The sequence below is a fragment of the Lepeophtheirus salmonis genome, chromosome 13, assembly GCF_016086655.4.
Source record: "Lepeophtheirus salmonis chromosome 13, UVic_Lsal_1.4, whole genome shotgun sequence".
NCBI lineage: Eukaryota > Metazoa > Arthropoda > Copepoda > Siphonostomatoida > Caligidae > Lepeophtheirus > Lepeophtheirus salmonis.
In genome coordinates, this window is record NC_052143.2 from 43,988,351 (window position 1) to 43,996,705 (window position 8,355).

General features: G+C 31.4%; 1 long non-coding RNA gene across 1 annotated transcript; it reads right to left on the reverse strand.

Moving 5' to 3' along the window:
* Nucleotides 1-1,611: 1,611 nt before the first annotated feature.
* LOC121128712 (uncharacterized) lies at nt 1,612-2,140 on the reverse strand. Its single transcript, XR_005868255.2, has 2 exons — nt 1,957-2,140; nt 1,612-1,884 (listed from the first exon to the last, which is right to left on the reverse strand). It is a non-coding gene; the product is annotated as an uncharacterized lncRNA (long non-coding RNA).
* Between the last annotated feature and the right edge of the window lie 6,215 nt (nt 2,141-8,355).

An 8,355-nucleotide genomic window follows, 5' to 3' on the forward strand; every position in this document is an offset into this window, starting at 1 on the left:
CAGCACGAATAGATTACCTTCTATGCAACGGAGAAATAGCATGTATGATAGAAAACGTAAAAGTATTTAAAAGTGGTGGTATATCTGATCACAAATTTCTACTTTCAAATATTGCAGAACCGAAAAAGAAAAAATACCCACGACACTCGAAAATGAACAACGAATTGCTAAAATCATTTGATGTCTGTTAAAGAATAGAGCAAATGTTGCAAGAAATACATGAGAAGATGGATGAAGGCGATATCCAATGCAATTTAAAAAATGCACCATAAAAAAAAATATATGCTAACGGAGGAATGGAGAAGAAAGGCAAAAGAAAAAAGATCATCAAAAAAAAATTAATTATAGAACTACTAAAGTCAGGAGATGAGAGTTCAGAAATCGAAATAGGAGACATTATGGAGAAGACGCCAAGTCGGCATTCATAAGAGCAAGGAAAATTAATCGAAATATTAATGAAAGAAACATCAACATAATCAAGATGTACGATGAAGGATATAGCAGCAACAAGTTATCCCTTTATGATGAAGGAGGACAACTGAGAGACAATGAAGATACGGCGCAGAAGATTGTACAAGATTATTACAACAAAATATTCGATGGATTTGGAAATGCTACTAAAAATTCAACATTTGATTTCAAGGTTATTTTATCTACTAAACAGAAAATAAACTTACCAAAAGAATTTACCATTAAAGAAGTATATGAATACACGAACAAAAAATTAAAAGATGGAAATCCTAATACAGCAATCTCTTCCCGAAGAAATGAAGGAAGGAATTATAATACACTTAAACAAAAAAAAGGCCAAAAATGCCAATTATGTGCATAACTTGAACCCATTACACTCTTAAATATACACTATAAAATTTTATCTGGATTAATTGTCGAGAGAATGATCCCAGTTCTAGAAGAAGTTGTACCTAGTTCACAGTTTGGTTTTAGAAAAAACAGATCAATCAGCGATGTAGCGATATCCGTTAGAGAATGGATAAGATGGCAGGACAAAAGAAATAAAAAGATGGCTGCGGTTGTTATTGATTTTACTAAAGCATTCGATACAATATCGCACGAGCATATAACCAGCTCCATACTTTAAATATACTTCTAGGGTATACAAATCTGATGGCATCTATCTTAAAAGGATCAAAAAGAGAAATTGCCCTCGGTGGAGGATTAAAAATAAATGTAGGAAGAGGATGCCCACAAGGAGACCCCCTAAGCCCAGTACTATTTAGCTTGGCAATAAGACCACTACAACTAAGAAATATAAAGATAAAGTAAGGAATAAAGCCACAAATTATTCTAACCAATCAATGAGGGGTAAAATTTTGGAGGGAAGAGGATATGAGACGAATTTTTTGCATCTTTTAAGAAGAACTGGAATTGAGACAGGCAAGTTGATAAATTTCTGCTATGGAATCTATGACAAGGATCTAACTTGGAGTCAAATGAACAACAGATATAAAATTGCATCAGGATCGTTCTTTGTTGGAAACGTAGGAACGCAGGAGGGAAATATGTTCAAGTGTTCCGGATGTGGGGAAACAATAAAAAATAAAAAAAATAGCCACTTTCTAGGAGAATTTAAACCCATTAAAATACACTTCATTTCACTTAAGAAGAGAGTGGAGGTTTTTATTCGGAAAAACCTATCAGAGTCTCTAATTAAGTATGGTCTAATAGTAGATAAGAAAGGTATGTATTAGCTAATAAATGCATTATTAAATTCCATATGATGGTAGTCGCAGCGATGGTGAAGAGAACGAATATAAACAAAGGATTTGTGACGATGGTGATGAAGAAGCTCCAAGAGATTGCCTCCGATGATTCGATTTCTACTTAATGCAATACGATGTCAGGATGATCCCACAAAACCATGACCTAGTTTTATTGAAGAAGAAAAAAATAAAATTTGTTTTTACATAATATTCTAGTTTTTAGAACGATACTCACCCGTATAAAACCTATAAATTATTATATTTCTTATGTGTTTTATATTAATGTATTTTAAATTTGCTGTTAGGTGTAAAGGCGGAAGCCTTCCCATAGGCTTCGAAACGTTTATTGTACAGAGTATGGCTTTGACGTGGAGGTTTGAGATTAGAAGGTCATGGAAACTACTTTGCTAATGTTGTTGTTCCCCTCTTTCATTCTTTCAATAACAATAACGCCGTAAAAAATGTATAATTAATGTATAAATTAATTTTTCGGAACTATATTATAAGTCTACGCAACCTCAAGTCTATTGTCTGTATTGACGTACAAATTTTTCAATGCACAGAGTACTACATCTATCAAATTATTCGTAATGTGTTTTATTACTTTTTTTCATTATTTTAACGAACTAAAATAAATCTAGATATGTATGTAGTTATTATTATTGTGATTATTATATTTCCCTGATATTGATTTGCAATAAATGAGATGTAGATGTAAAAAAAACACTCTACTTTAAACTGTATTTCTTCTTCTTCAGTTCTAGTCCTGACATTCTGAAAAACTGGGTCCAAGACATAAAGGAAATGTCCTAAGACATGAATGGACAGAATAAATCATACTGTTAGATCTCAGATCCTGTCGCTCAAGAGGCTGTACAATTCTTTAAAGATTGGATTATGCAAATCCCCAAATTAAAAGAGCTCTCGTTCCCAAGATGGATTGGGGGTCCATTTGAATTCCTTGCTATCTTTGGTGACGCGAGTAAAAAAAATATGGGAGTTGCAGCTTATAGTGTCGAAAACAGGACATAGTAAGCTCACATCACAACTAGCATTCTCGAAAACTTCAATTATGCCAAAGAATCTGCGTAAAGGGGCAATTGAGAAGATGCATGAACAATTGCAAGAGCAGAGCTGATAGCTTTACTCATAATAGTGAGAGTGGGACTTTACTTCCAAGAAACCTTTAAGGGTTTCAGTCACAAGTAAAGACATAGTTTACTTTACACACCCTCTTCTGAACCTTCAAAGAACTCAGAGAGGTGAAGGGCATGGTAAAATCTGGGAAGAACGTCGAATAATTAAAATATTTTACAATGTTCAAGATTCATCAATTCGATTTTGTCCAGGTATTCTTAATCCTGCAGATTTTCCAAGTAGAGGTCTCACATTAGATGAATTAAGAAAGATCTTTGGTTATCTGGTTCGGAATTCCTTCTTAAATCAAGAGAGGTGTGGCCAAAACAACCATTATCAAGTCCTCTTGAAGTAGATAAAAATTATAGTTTAGAGTCAAAAAATGATATTAATATATACTTCAATCAAATTATGGCTTAAACTAAGCAATCAATAGAGGGATCAAAAACACATATATTTAACATAAATCATAAAACTAATGAAGTACAGCAAGACTCATTAGAATTTGTGGATAAATTAATATCAAATCTATCTAAATGGTATAAAATTTTAAGAACATTAGTTCACATCAAAAGATGGAGTCAAATAATAAGAAATAATTTTTGTAAATAATGACTATCGATGAAATCAAGTGGGTAGAACTTATTCTAATAAAAACGGCGCAAGAAAATATCTACAACCTGAAATCAAAATACTTAAAAAGAGTAAAATGAATGATAACATTCAATTTACAAAAAATTCAAGTCTCAAACACCTACCAGTTTTCTGGGATGAAGACCAAGGAGTTATAAGACTTGAAAGTCAACTTAATTGGGCATCATCTTTGTATCATGAATTCAAAAATCCAATAATTTAATCTAAATGTCTCATTGTAGAAAAGAAGATATTACACCTTCATTAATCGAGACTTCATATGAGTCAAAAACAAACGTTTAATTTGTTAAGACAAACGTACAGGGTAATAGGAACTTTATAATATGTAAAAACCGTGGTAAAAACATGCAAAACTCCTAGATACAGATACATCAAGTTTGAGTCACCAAAAATGTCACCATTACCAAACATGAGAATTGAAAATCCAATTCCATGGTGTAATGTTGAAGTGGACTATTTGGGACCCTTATCATGTATATGTGAATGATTGTGAAATGCATAAAGAACCTCAAAAGATTTGGCTGGACCTCTTTACATATTTCCACACTAGTGTTATAGATATACAAGTTGCAAAGTCATGCTCAACCTTAGATTTCTTCGACACATTTGGACGATTTGTTGGAAATTGTGGCAGACCATCCAAATTTTATTCGGATACTGAAACAAATTTTAAAAAAGCCAACACCCATTTAAAGGAGCTTTTTCTAAAGTCAAATTTTATAAGATTCAAGCAGATACATTGCATGGTGGTTCACCAATAGATTGGGAATTCTCCAAACTAGATTGACCATGGACAAACGGGGTAACAGAACGAATGGTTGGCATATTTAAAAGACAATTTAGAATTGCAACTCAACGAAATCGGTTGACAGTTTGAAAAGTAGAAACAATAATAATAGAAATAGCCAGTATTATAAATGATTGATCCCTGGGAATTTCCAATCAGGATCCCCTATCACCTTCAGCTATCACTCCAAATCTCCTGATTCATGGTCGTCAAAAAGGTGAAATAATCACTATAAATGAATCAATCTTGTCCACGTTACCCTACGGGGACATGTGGTTGTCTAGAAAAAAAAATCCTCAAAGGTTTTTGGGCAAGATGGAGATAAGAGTATTTAAATGAATTAAGTATTAGCAGAAAATTACTTTTTATTACTTCACCTATATCCGACGATCTCGGAGTTCTATAATTTTGTACTATTAAATTAGTTCTCACATCTAACTCAGGTATTTCAAATAAAATAATTTATTTCCTTTTCTCTACGTCTCTCCTCATCCACTAATTGAGTCTGTACCGCTGTTTCATAACTTATCCAATGTTGTGGGGTGTTGCTAGATCGGACTTGATGACAAAATAATATTTCATTAGATAATGTTCTATCAATGTTTGGGGTATTTCTAAACTCAAGTAATCCATAAAAAAACTATTCTGACCCATAATTCCGATTCACTTTTTCTAATGGTCCCCATGTTATGCTGCATTTCTTCAAAAACTCCTTGAATTCTTTAGAATTAAACTGTGGATCTTGATCCGTCCTCAACTTTGTAGGAATTCCAGTCTCCGAAAATCTCTTCTTAAAACTACAATTACATCCTTAGAATGAGGAACTCTCTTAAATTTTTCTATGTATTGGTAACCTGACAGTCTATTATGAACTATGAAATCTTAACATTTACTCTCTAACAGGTCAGCTGATGCAATTTCGAACGGTCTTATTGGAGGTGTATCACAAAAAGTGATTCATTTTGTAGAGATGGTAACCTTTCTATACATTTCTAAATGCCTATACTATTTCTTGAATCTCCTTATTGATTCTCTGCCAATAAACCGTTTGGCTGGCTCTTCTCTTTGTCTGTTCTATTCCTTGATGTGAATAATGAAGCTTTTCCAAAATCTCTTTCCGTTTACCTTTTGGAATTATCCAACAATTTTTATATAAAACAAGGCTTCCCTCAGTGCTGAATTCATTTAAAATTTTCATGTAAGGTTTCCCTCCATCTCTAATTACATTATTTTCAATTGTATTTACTATGCCGATATACTCTCGATCTCTTAAAGACTCCCCAGGAATATCTTCTACTAATGGATCAACTATTTTCTTTTCTTCTTTTGACTGACTTATTCTAACCATTGCAATCCGTATTACTTTGTCTTTATGATATCCAACTTCTTCTTCATTACTTTCATTAACTTTTGGAGATGGCACAGGTGCCCTTGATAATGTGTCCGGGATCTCATGATATTTTATTTTCCTCCACTCTGCCCTAAATTGATACATGGACAACTTAAGTTTATACTTGAACAATCTTGCATTTATAACCATATCTATAACTGTTGCGGGTATTGATAATCCGAAGAATTATTGATTATGGAGAAAAATGCTGGAGAACAATGTTGAAGGACAATTATTAAGTGTCGATGAGCCGAAATTGAGAATTATGAGGAAAATACAATAAACCCTTGTGGTAAATAATATGCGAATAGCCATCACTTACAATTTCTGTAATATTCTAAGAATATTGAGTGTTGAGCAGATTTTTTTATAGTTATAATTCACATATTGATTGTGGTGTTATTTATATTCTGTAAGTGTAAGCGATGAAAATAATTGACGTCTATTTATACTCCTTATGTATTTAATTAAAACATATATCGTGCTTTTGTCAAACAACCTTGCAAAGCTGAACAATTGAAGCACAATTGATTACCATACCGTTATTCAAAATAACCGCTTTGACCAAAATCTACCTATAAAATGAGTTGCTTTAAATATTTTAATAAACAAAGAAATCATGTAAAAATATCATATATAATTAAGCTTTAAGATTATGACTAAAATATTGAAATATAATTTATATGCATCCAATAATTTGACCTTCGGCATAATCTCAAACTCTATTTATTTTTGCAGCTTTCATATACTCAAGAACTACATCTGATTTTTTTTTTTAAAGTTAAGACTAAAACTACCCTTATTTCAACTCTTTCAAAACTAATATAGTGTATTCGTAGCCATATATAAATGTGTTATCGATGTCTATTAGACAACTAACTAAAATGTTATAATTTTGCAAGTCCAATAATGTCTACATAAGTTGATTATTTATTAATTCTAATTTTGCTATTTGATAGACAAAAAACTAAATTTTACCGAATCAGAACTGTATTTTATCAGAGAAGACCGGAAGTTGACGAAAATTAACTTTTTTTGTAGACAAATTGTATAAAGTCGATTTTAAGTGGATTAAATTATTTAAACTAATTTTGTTTACACAAAGTTGTAGATTTTAAATGTGTTAGAGCAATTGAAAAAAAGTTGTAGTTTGGTTCAGGAAGAATATTTAACTGAAAAAAATAAATAAAAATAATTAAAATGTGCAGTATAATTAGTCATAGAAAAAATACTTATGCTTCATTTCCAAAAGAACAGGAATACAATTTCTTGTAGATCCCTCGTCGTTTATATATTATATACATTGGACATTTTATTATTTATATCAAGAAATTTTGGCTATTTCTTTATAGAAATAATATAATAACAACTCTTTTAATAAAATATTACGAAGCAATATTATTATAAAGTATCAAATAAAATATATATCGATTATTACAATATGTAATTCATTTTTAAAAATGGCGAAGAAATAATATGGCAGTGATAGTCCAGGAGTATACAAGAGATAAATGGCAGTTGGTATGATTGACATATTTGGCTGACTACCAGATGATTTGAGCCTTTTTTCTCTCTTTCTTTTGAAAAGAAAGGTTGCGTGATATAATAAAGGTAACACCGTGTATAACAAACGGTTTTCTTTTTTAACGTTCAATTCATTGATACAAAACTTTGTAATTTGGTCCTATCCTTGTCTATTTGTTCATCAGATGTATGACATTATAAAGCTGGATAAACTCAAAAGCAAACAATTTGGACCGTATTGGCAAGATATGGAAACAACATAGGCCGGTAATTAAAGTTCTGTCCTTCCCCTTTTTGTGCCTCATGAGGCATTAAATTTCAACTCCAGACTAAAAAGTAGATATCACTTTGCCAAGGAGGACAACTTAACTTCAGCTAGTCAATTCTACATTTCCTCTCCCTGGGGAAAGAAGGCTTAAATGACTTCATTCTGGCGCGGAGAGCTTCAAGAAATTTCACACAGCTTATTAAGGAGCATGTGTCAACCAGGCATTTGATTCAATTTCAAATGGCTATGCATAGATCCAATACCATGTCTTAAAAAATTAAACATTTGAAATTATCATCCTTGTGTGCAGATGGACGGTACTAGTGTCGCGGCAAAACCTTACCTGATTTGAAACGATAAGCTTGACAGAAAGCATAATCAAATGTGAAAAACCAAAGCTCAATATAAAGTTTATAACAAAAGAAATGATGTTTGCTGCAAAATAGCTTTCTTTCAGACTTACGTTGAAGAAGCTGTATTAAAAAATTGATTTTTTTTAAATATTAAATTACTTTGAGATAAGCAAAGTTGATGAAATTATTGTAATTGTTAGAAATACTCTAAATTATTTCCTTCCACTTAAAAATGTAAATAATTAAAGTGACTAAGGGTTTAATGAAACAGATTATGAATTATGACAAATTTCTAAAATTTCTCTATTGAAATATTGTTAACTATAGAAGTGTTGAAAGAATTATAGTGAAGTAAATGGTCTCCAATTTGTTCAATACTCTCTAAATATACTGGTCATCAATTGAAAAATATATTGTTTTAAAACTGTTTAACAATAGATATCAAAATGTAGAGTTTTTATATCTAGTTAATACTTAAGTAGAAATGTGTGTATGACTGATTTTTCTTTTCAGGTGATTAT